This window comes from Neoarius graeffei, chromosome 5 (genome assembly GCF_027579695.1).
Source record: "Neoarius graeffei isolate fNeoGra1 chromosome 5, fNeoGra1.pri, whole genome shotgun sequence".
NCBI classification, from domain to species: Eukaryota; Metazoa; Chordata; class Actinopteri; order Siluriformes; family Ariidae; genus Neoarius; species Neoarius graeffei.
The window spans coordinates 66199047-66210932 of NC_083573.1; positions in this window are offsets into that span (position 1 = coordinate 66199047).

The window sequence follows — 11886 nt, forward strand, 5'->3', positions numbered from 1 at the left end:
TACACTTCCCGCGGACACAGGAACATTAAAAGATCAAGAAGTGAAAATTAGACAGATTTTCGTTTTGTTCTTTTGGCATCGTGCTAATAGAGGAATCGGGGTTTGAAGTAAACAAAACATCCAGAGAGCCATCATTTTTTGGAGTCAATAGTACCTGACAGTGTGTGTCGTGGTGTTTAGGTATATCTTCTTCCTTTCATGTACATACATTATCTACACTGACTTGATAATGCACCACGTAACAAGCATTTCACTGAACGTTTCCCGGAAAATGACAGTGAGTTTGCAGGACTTCAGTGGTTTGTACAGTTCATCACATTTCATAAATCAAAATTCTACGTTTGTTTAGAAAAAGAAATTAAAGGAGTCATTTTGACCTGAATGGAATACACATGGAAGGAAGAAAAAAGTTCAACTATTCCTAGCAAAGGCCCAAAAAATGTGTCTAAAAGTCCAGATTCTGGTGTTGTGCTTGTTTTATTCCATACCTTGCTCAGCCCCATGAGACATTTAAAGCACAAGCTGACCAAACCTTTCCTTTGAATCCAAGCGCACTTTCTGCTCAGTGGGACACATTACCTCAAGTGTGGGCCACAGCTGTGAAGCTCATCATGAACTGCAGATTGGTAATGTTTTACTGTAATTCACCTCATGATAATGAAGCTGCCCACATGTGAGGGGAGAGAGCAGCGGTCTCCATCTGGGAGTGTGTTCCACAGGGATGGAGCAGAGAACAGCTGGACAGGGCCCCTGATTTATTTCACCTCATTCCACTTAAAATTGCCCCTGCCCGTGTTTTCTCAACCAACCATTGAGTGGTACGAGAACTAGTGTCTCACACACACACACATAAGCAAATCACTGCACCTTTATCACACATTTAACTACTTTCACGCACACATGTTGCAAATATACATCAAATTCTCCTGGTGGGGCAAAGCATGTCACAGTGAATCACACTGTGTTTGTTCAGAAGGGCAGATGCATAATTTTATTGAGGCATTTGTGTGTGTGTGTGTGTGTGTGTGTGTGTGTGTGTGTGTGTGTGTGTGTGTGTGAGTTGGCTGTGGGGAAAATGATGGCGTCAGTGAGAGAAGCCCCTCGACATGCTGACTACAATGTAGCTTGTAATCCCCCCCACCCCAGACCCCTCACTTATGGGAGCATTAGAGACCAGACTGCATGTCGCTGGGTGTTCCTGAGACTCTTATTATCAAAACCACCATCTCACCATATACACCCCTTATTTAAACTTCACACTGTGCACGTTTTCTTTTCTGAGTCAAAGTCTAATCTTTTGTAGTTATTCATAGCTCCTCGGGGAAGTCCTTTTTGACCTTAAATAGACTAATTAGTTCATTAATTACTGTATTTATTTGTTTTAATTAATAGGCTATAATTGTGTGCAAGCAATGTGAGTTTGCAATATTTTGTCTAAAAGTCTAATAAACCCATAAGAAGAATCTATAGCGTGCTTCTTGAACCTCACATATCTTTTTAACGTATATGACATTTGATGGGGCATGTTAATCCTGTGTCCTACCAAATCATTTTTCCACCAGCCTGGCGTCAGTCGATATTTTCTGCTTTTTAGTATGCTTGCCAGGAAGAACGTGAGGTGAGAGAAGGGAGTGAGCCACTCAGACAGCTAGAACTGCTTGTTCCAGTCGTCCCTGTCATTTTCTTTGTCTCGTTCCCTTTTCTGTCAGAAACACAAACCCTCAGTCTCAACATAAATGTGTTTTCTTTTTTTTCCCACTTGTTTTGTGTTGGCTTTTATTAGCCAAAATGCCATCTGGGTGTGTGTGTGTGTGTGTGTAGCCTCAGACTCATCACCCATGTAATTTAGTTGCTGACACTTGCATGCGGAGTGATTTTGTGATTCTGACTCATTAGCAGAAATAGAAGTGAATAGAGACAAATTGAGGGGTGGGAGGCCACAGAGTGCCCCCTCTGACTAGAGGCTGATTGCTGTTGGGGAGACGTTGGGGCGGCCGAAAGCAAAGACAAACCCAGACAGCAGAACTGAGTCTCGGCAAGAACCACTGAACACCGTGCTCAGTGCTTTAATGTGGCCAGACCACTTCTGTAGTCATGGACCAGAACGGAAACAATATCATGTCAGCACAGAGAATGACATGCACGATGCTTTCAGCTACCGCCCCTGAGAATGCCACATCTGTCACTGCACACATCCTATCTCTTTACAGTAACGGCAAAACCCTGGTCTTCAGTTTGGCCTGTTAGATAGGAAGGAGAACTGAAAGTTTTATGTAATGTTTGTCATAAAACATTAGAAAGACTTAATTTTTGCTGTCACGATTTTATAAAGTGCCTAGGTTTTTCAGGCATGAAGTAATTTTTGTCATGTTATTGTGTATATTTCAGGAAAACAGCTTGTATATTGATGATTATGGTTACTATAAAAGGCACACCAGAGTTCACAGAGAAGTGAAAAGAAACCTGAGCCTCTTGCTTGTTTTTAGTGTTTTTGGCGAGCCTGTATTTTTCAGCCTGGTGTGTTTACGCACTGCTTTTAGCCACATACAGCAGCTTTCCACTGGGGCCGTGGCGACCCACAAACTTACGTCAGAGTGGAAGGGGCCATGCAGACGCTTGTGGTAGGATTGAGGACGGGGCTTTTCTCTTTTGGAACAGCAAGCTTACTCACTGCTCGCTTTGGAGCTGAATCACAGCAGGGTTTCCTCCTTCGTACCACACCAATATAGCTCTCACAGCTACATCAGAGTGGCCAGGTACGATTCTACTCAGAGCGGTCAGCATGGGCCAAATGAGAACAATCAGAGCCAGTCAGAAGCAAAGAAGAGCCTTTGGTCGAGACTTCAGGGCTGAGTCACTGTCTGCCTTGCAGACGTGGGCTTGAATCATTTCAGATTAGGGGCCCTGCAATTAAACTCATCTGACACACATTTTTGCTATTTTCTTCCATCCTATCCCCACAGTCCTCTGTCAAAAACAAACTCTTGCCTTTTTTTTTTCCCTTGTCAGCCTTTTGCTCTACCACTAAATTAAGCTGGTGGATCACATTTTAACTGTATATGCGACCACCAACAATCTAGTTAGCAGTATTTTTCTGTTTATTTTGAGTTTCCATGTGCACAGCAGGGCCACAGTCATTTGTACGAGTGTGCGCACATAAACGCACAGATTAGACAGGCTTGAGCTCGAATGAAAATAAATGTAGAGTTTTTATCTGTGGAATTTAAACCTAACCTCTAACCCTTCCAATGCAAAGTGGTCGCAACAGGAGCTGGTGGTAGTGAAATATAGTGTGGGTTAAAACATGCTGAAGCAATAATACTCTCTAATGTGTTCCATCTCCCATGAAGCGCCGTACCTGGTGCCACTCTGGCTACTCCTCCACCCCGTACAGTCACAGAATCACTCCTCCTGACACAAACTCGCACACAATTCCCAAAAAATACATGCATTCATGTCTATGATTTGGCATGTTTTTGCACAAAACTTGGAGTTAATGGCACCATAAATATGATTACAGACCCATAACGATCATTGAATTTCAGACTGCAAATGGTTAAACCCACACTCAGATGCATGCAGGATCAAACCAGCCAAACAAAAGGCACCTTTTTTTTGAGTGTGTGTGTTCTTTGTCTGCGCCTTGTCATGGATAAAAAGACTCAAGCTGTAGTATATGATTCATGTAAATCTTTGCTAGAAAGAAGAAACTAAACATCGATAATGAGAAATTCTCCCCAGTCTGCACTGGAGATGAGGAATAAGTGATACATTAGTGAGAGGGAGACAGGAGATTTGAGTCACTTGCAGCTGTTTTAAGACATATAGCAGCACACAGTAGTCTAGTGTGTGAGAAAGGTGGTTGAGATGAACACAGGAGACAGAGGACACTGCTTCGACCTGCTCTGACATTTAGCTCTTCAGATATGTTGTTGCTATGGAAAAGCATCCCAGTACCTTAATAACCTCTGTTTCTACACGCACCACCCTCCCTAACGCTAACTTGTACACTACCGTTCAAAAGTTTGGGGTCACTTTGAAATGTCCTTATTTTTGAAAGAAAAGCACTGTTCTTTTCAATGAAGATCACTTTAAACTAATCAGAAATCCACTCTATACATTGCTAATGTGGTAAATGACTATTCTAGCTGCAAATGTCTGGTTTTTGGTGCAATATCTCCATAGGTGTATAGAGGCCCATTTCCAGCAACTCTCACTCCAGTGTTCTAATGGTACAATGTGTTTGCTCATTGCCTCAGAAGGCTAATGGATGATTAGAAAACCCTTGTACAATCATGTTAGCACAGCTGAAAACAGTTTAGCTCTTTAGAGAAGCTATAAAACTGACCTTCCTTTGAGCAGATTGAGTTTCTGGAGCATCACATTATTTTGTGGGGTCGATTAAATGCTCAAAATGGCCAGAAAAATGCCTTGACTATATTTTCTATTCATTTTACAACTTATGGTGGTGAATAAAAGTGTGACTTTTCATGGAAAACACAAAATTGTCTGGGTGACCCCAAACTTTTGAACGGTAGTGTATCCTAATGTGTCTAACAGTGTTTGGGCATTGTGCTAATAGCTTTATCAAAATGTCCACTTTTATTTTAAGCTTAATGAATATTTTCTTCAATAGGCAATGTTTAAAAGCAATATTTGAGCTGAGAGAAAGAAAAAAAACTATATTATTTACTCATTTTAAGTTTTAAAAGTGAGCAAAATGTCTAAGTGAAACATGGTGGACTCTAGATGTTTGTCATACCATGCCCTTGGTGTGCATTTTACAAGTTTAAGAGAGTTGGCAAGGATATGAAATGTGGGAGAGGGATACGGTGCTGGAAGTAAAGATGAAAGCGGTGAGCGGGAGTGCCATGCGTCTCTGTGATATCCCAGTTTGATGCTGACACAAGCAAAAGCAGGGGATGCTTGGTAGGGCCTTGCCTGTTTTACATTACCTTGCATGGTTACTTAACTGCTCTACATTTAAGAGGAGATTTTATGTGAATTTGACCCCAGGAAACCTTTTTCATCTGGCAGAATGGATCTTTTTTTTTCTCTCCCTAATTTGAAATGCTTGATCTTGCAGTGCATGTGAGGCAGCGACATCAGAGGCTTGTATTTATAGTGGAAAGATGCATGTTTTATGAACTTTATCTCACACCTTTGAAATCACAAAGCACTGCTCACTTTATACCATATCTCTGTGCAAGAGGACAATTTATTTGAGCAAGAGTGAGCAGGAACTGACCTCTTGCTGGGATCAGTAACTGGTCAGTAAATTACTGGTCAGTAAATCAGAAACTGGTTAGTAATTGATATACTGGTCAGTAAATCATAAACTGGGGTGGGGCATCACAGCACAAAGATCATCGTTAAATGGTAGAGCGAGCAGCACAATGAACACTCTCTCTCCTAGTTAAAACACTCTTAGCATTAAGAGGCTTTTGGGAAACCCAACCCTGGTCAGTAATCAGGTAAACTATTCAGTATATCAGAAAGTAGTCATTAATTTAGAAATTGGTCAGTAATGTAGAAACTGGTCAGTAATCAGAAAACTTGAGTACATCAGGAACTGGTCAGTAAATCAGCAACTGGCCAGTAATCGAGAGACTAGTCAATATATCAGAAACTGGTCAGTGATTTGGAAAGTGGCTGTAATTCAGCGACTGGTCAGTAATCGAGAGACTAGTCAGTATATCAGAAACTGGTCAGTGATTTGGAAAGTGGCTGTAATTCAGCGACTGGTCAGTAATCGAGAGACTAGTCAATATATCAGAAACTGGTCAGTGATTTGGAAAGTGGCTGTAATTCAGTGACTGGTCAGTAATCGAGAGACTAGTCAGTATATCAGAAACTGGTCAGTAATTTGGAAACTGGCTGTTATTCAGCAACTGGTCAGTAATGTAGAAATTGGTCAGTAATTTAGAAACTGGTCAGTAATCTGGAAACTTGTGAGTACATTAGGAACTAGTCAGTAATCTGTAAACTGGTCAATAATTCAGAAACTTGCCAATATATCAGAAACTGGTAAATAAGCAATTGGTCAGTAATTCAGAAACTGGTCTGTAAACCAGCAACTGGTCAGTAATTTGGCAACTGGTGAGTCCTTCAGAAACTGCTCAGTAATCCAGCAACTGGTTTTAACTAGAATTAAAAATATAATAAAAACTTGGTGGAAACTATGACAAGCTCAGATACTGAAAGACCTGTAACTCTCACTGTACCTGGAGTATGAATATTTGATCAGTTACAATGTCATAATAAAAACAAAAATTTGTGAATTTGATACAGGACCAATGTAATTTTTAATACATAAAACAAAGGAGTAAGTCCTTCAAATTGTCTGGGGTTTGGAGCACGCCAGGACTAACTTCTTTAACAAATTGAAATCCCCTTTACAGGCTAGCCTGGTTTGGAGGCCTTAACGGTATTTGTGAGGGGGGAAAGGGACAGTATTTATTCCTTGTGGAGTCTGAGACACTGGGCTGTCTGGGGTGTTCATTTCCTGCTGGGCTCCAGTGTAGGTGAGAGGTGGGTGCTGTGTTTCCTGCCCATTGCTGAAGGCCCTGGATGAAGTGGAGAAAGTGGGGGGAGGGGTGCGTGTTTAGAAAGCATCTAAATCTGCTTCACAGTTTGCAGAGGAATGACGTTAAAAACAGCCTGTGCGATGGCCACTGAACTTTGCAAATGTCATTTTCTACGTCTTTCAAGCACAGTAGACGGTAATGCGGTTGTGTCACAGTGTAACCCTGTATTAGAGACGTGGTTTTAGACATCACACCACAAACCAAAGACCTCTGGTCAAAAGGGAACTTTCCCATGTCTGCACCTAAGTGTGTGTGTGTTTGTGGGAACCTTGTGCGTCTATAAGTAAATATAGGTTAGGTCAATACTATAGTGATGTTCTCCACCTCACAGGCCTGGTCTATAGTGCCATCTGTTGGCTTACCTTGGGCCTGTGTGAGTTTTCCTTTCTTGGCCTCTCTGTTCTGCACCAGCGATATATCATACTGCAACCTCCATATGTGAAGTTATTTGTCAACCCTGTTACCCTGTTCCAAATTTAGAGAGTATACCTTTACAGAAAAGTATCCCAAAGCATTTTGGTTTGTCTCTCTGGGGGCACCCTTAAAGGTGTGTTGAACCATAAAACTGTGTTTCTCTATCAGCAATGGTTCTAAATATAACCACTTTAGGAACCTAAGAACCTTTAACTATCCATTGAACACTTATGGAACTTTTTTTTATAAGTTGTATCATTCAGTGTCTTACTGACACAATCTACCTGGTTCACAGTATGACAAGAACCATCACTGTGGTTTTTATACTCCATCTTTCAATTGACTTCCAGGACTCCAAGACCTCCAAGGTCTTGCACATGGAGACATTAAACACAGTTCCACGTTATCTCGGCCAACACCCTGCAGAGCTGTGCGATTTTATCCCAGCACATCATAGTCATCCCATGAAGCCTTTGGTAATTATTTGAGGCATTAAAACATATTAATATCCCAAAACATCATGTAGAATTACATGGTAACTCAGATCCAAACTTCAGTCTTAATGCTCACTATCCTGCTCCATTCCCCCCCAACACACCTTCTCCCATTCATTGTGTAATTATAAAGCTTGCCATATGTAGGATTAGGTGTGTTGCAGCAGGAATAGTGTGGAACTCTATAGAATACTGTTTTTGGACTGGAAATTGCTGTTTTACACCAGGAAGGGGTTCAGTCCAAAACCTCTCTGAGCACTAAACATGCTTGTAGGGAATGAACCTGCTGATTTAGCATTTTGGCCTTTCACTGGTACAACAAGTTCCCATTCTACTGACACAGCCCACATTGTTCTGCTTGAGTCTATAAACTGATGATTTCAAACTACTACTTAGATCAGTGTTTCCCAAACCAGTCCTCAGAGACCCTCTCTATTCCTGAGCCTACCAGACCTGTACCACACAGAGGGGTGAAACATACAACATTTTTGTCCTGATAAGAGTGTTATATTCCAAGAAGACAATGTCCCCATCCACAGAGCATGAAGAGTCACTGATTAGTTTAATGAGTCTTATAAATCATATACTATGTCCTTCATGGGTATCAGATATTAACACAATTGTACTCCTGCGGGAGATTTTATATATATATATATATATATATATATATATATACACATACATCCCCAATTCCAAAAAAGTTGGGACAAAGTACAAATTGTAAATAAAAACGGAATGCAATGATGTGGAAGTTTCAAAATTCCATATTTTATTCAGAATAGAACATAGATGACATATCAAATGTTTAAACTGAGAAAATGTATCGTTTAAAGAGAAAAATTAGGTGATTTTAAATCTCATGACAACAACACACCTCAAAAAAGTTGGGACAAGGCCATGTTTACCACTGTGAGACATCCCCTTTTCTCTTTACAACAGTCTGTAAACGTCTGGGGACTGAGGAGACAAGTTGCTCAAGTTTAGGGATAGGAATGTTAACCCATTCTTGTCTAATGTAGGATTCTAGTTGCTCAACTGTCTTAGGTCTTTTTTGTCGTATCTTCCGTTTTATGATGCGCCAAATGTTTTCTATGGGTGAAAGATCTGGACTGCAGGCTGGCCAGTTCAGTACCCGGACCCTTCTTCTACGCAGCCATGATGCTGTAATTGATGCAGTATGTGGTTTGGCATTGTCATGTTGGAAAATGCAAGGTCTTCCCTGAAAGAGACGTCGTCTGGATGGGAGCACATGTTGCTCTAGAACCTGGATATACCTTTCAGCACTGATGGTGTCTTTCCAGATGTGTAAGCTGCCCATGCCACACGCACTAATGCAACCCCATACCATCAGAGATGCAGGCTTCTGAACTGAGCACTGATAACAACTTGGGTCGTCCTTCTCCTCTTTAGTCCGAATGACACGGCGTCCCTGATTTCCATAAAGAACTTCAAATTTTGATTCGTCTGACCACAGAACAGTTTTCCACTTTGTCACAGTCCATTTTAAATGAGCCTTGGCCCAGAGAAGACGTCTGCGCTTCTGGATCATGTTTAGATACGGCTTCTTCTTTGAACTATAGAGTTTTAGCTGGCAACGGCGGATGGCACGGTGAATTGTGTTCACAGATAATGTTCTCTGGAAATATTCCTGAGCCCATTTTGTGATTTCCAATACAGAAGCATGCCTGTATGTGATGCAGTGCCGAAGATCACGGGCACCCAGTATGGTTTTCCGGCCTTGACCCTTACGCACAGAGATTCTTCCAGATTCTCTGAATCTTTTGATGATATTGTTCAAAGTCTTTGCAATTTTACACTGTCGAACTCCTTTCTGATATTGCTCCACTATTTGTCGGCGTAGAATTAGGGGGATTGGTGATCCTCTTTCCATCTTTACTTCTGAGAGCTGCTGCCACTCCAAGATGCTCTTTTTATACCCAGTCATGTTAATGACCTATTGCCAATTGACCTAATGAGTTGCAATTTGGTCCTCCAGCTGTTCCTTTTTTATACCTTTAACTTTTCCAGCCTCTTATTGCCCCTGTCCCAACTTTTTTGAGATGTGCTGCTGTTATGAAATTTCAAAATGTCTCACTTTCGACATTTGATATGTTGTCTATGTTCTATTGTGAATACAATATCAGTTTTTGAGATTTGTAAATTATTGCATTCCTTTTTTATTTACAATTTGTACTTTGTCCCAACTTTTTTGGAATCGGGGTTGTGTGTATATATATATATATATATATATATATATATATATATATATATATATATATGAATATTTTAAGGAAGAACAATGTCTATGTCTCCAGTATAATTCCAGAGATGTGTAGAATCTACTCCAAGAAACACTGAGGCTGTTTTGGTGGAATGTAAATACAGTACCAGTCAAAAGTTTGGACACCCCTACTCATTCATAGGTTTTTCTGTATTTTGACTGTTTCTTACATTGTAGAACAATACTGAAGACATCAAAATGATGAAATAACATATGGAACATATATGGAATTATGTGGTAAACAAAAAAATGTTTAAAAAAACAAAATATGTTTGATATTTTAGATTCTTATGTGTCGGCCCTGTGATGACCTGGCGACTTGTCCAGGGTGTACCCCGCCTTTCGCCCGTAGTCAGCTGGGATAGGCTCCAGCTTGCCCACAACCCTGCACAGGATAAGCGGTCACGGATAATGGATGGATAAATGTTGAATGCTCATATTGAATGAAAGGATTATTTGGCATTTGGTAATAATCATATTTATTTCATTGCATAGTTCAACTGTACATATAACTGCCATGAGTGAAAATTAATTCATTTATCTTCAGTAACTATTTTATGCTGGGCATGCCCCGAAAGACGAGACACAGGCATGAATATACTCTGGATGGTACACCAATCTATGACAGAGCATCTCACACACACACACACACACACACACTTATTCACTTGTATGCTCATTCACATCTAGGGGCAGTTTAAATTTGACAATCCACCTCCTGGCTGTGTTTGATAACTTTGATAGTAAAATAACTGTTGGTTTCTGTTACTCTAACACAAATTAACAAATAGTATGGGATATTTTTCCATTTTAAGTAACTCTCACATCCCTTCTTTTAGCAGTCTAAATTACGAATGGTATTTAATTTTAGACAGCTCACATCATGTAAGAATAGCACAACATATTTGTAAGCATAGTATGGCACCTATAATGGTGTCATCCTCCAAAAATATTGGAACAGCAAAGCCAATTCTTTTATTCTTGCTACAGTATATGCTGAATACATTTGGGTTTCATCAAAAGATGAATACGATCCTGATATTTACATCTAGATGAATTAAAAATCCTACAGCATGATACTGGTACCTTTGGTGGCAGACCACCCAGTATTAAGGTGAAAAAAGTATAGAAACAGATAGTCTTAAAGTAAATAACACTTAATATTTGGTTCCATGGCGACACGGTGGTGTAGTGGTTAGCGCTGTCGCCTCACAGCAAGAAGGTCCGGGTTTGAGCCCCGTGGCCGGCGAGGGCCTTTCTGTGTATGTTGTGTCCGCGTGGGTTTCCTCCGGGTGCTCCGGTTTTCCCCACAGTCCAAAGACATGCAGGTTAGGTTAACTGGTGACTCTAAATTGACCGTAGGTGTGAATGTGAGTGTGAATGGTTGTCTGTGTCTATGTGTCAGCCCTGTGATGACCGACTTGTCCAGGGTGTACCCCGCCTTTCGCCCGTAGTCAGCTGGGATAGGCTCTAGCTTGCCTGTGACCCTGTAGAACAGGATAAAGCGGCTAGGGATAATGAGATGAGATTTGGTTCCATATCCTTTGCTTGCATTAACTACATCAAGCAGGCAACCCACTGACATCACCAAACTGTTGCATTCTCCTTTCATGTTGCTGTTCCAGACTTGTACCACAGCTTTGTTCAGTTGTTGCTTGTTTTGAAGGTTTCTCCCTTCAGTTTTTTCTTCAGGAGGTGAAATACATGCTCAGTTAGATTAAGGTCTGGTGATTGACTTGATAAGTCTAACACCTTCCACCTTTTCCCCTTGATTAAATCCTTTGTTGTGTTGGCAGTGTGTTTTGGGTCATTGTCTTGCTGCATGATGAAGTTACTCCCATTTAGATTGAATGTATTTCTCTGTATATTGGAGACAAAATATTTCTCTAGACTTCTGAATTCATTCTGCTGCTATCATCATGAGTTACATCATCAATAAATATTAGAGGAGCCCGTTCCAGAGGCAGCCATGCAAGCCCAAGCACCTCTACTGTGTCTGGTGAGCTCGTATGTTTTTGATCATAAGCACATCCTATCTTTCTCCACACGTTGGCCTTTCCATCACTTTGGCTGAGGTTAATCCTGGTTCCAGAACATTTGTGGCTCATCT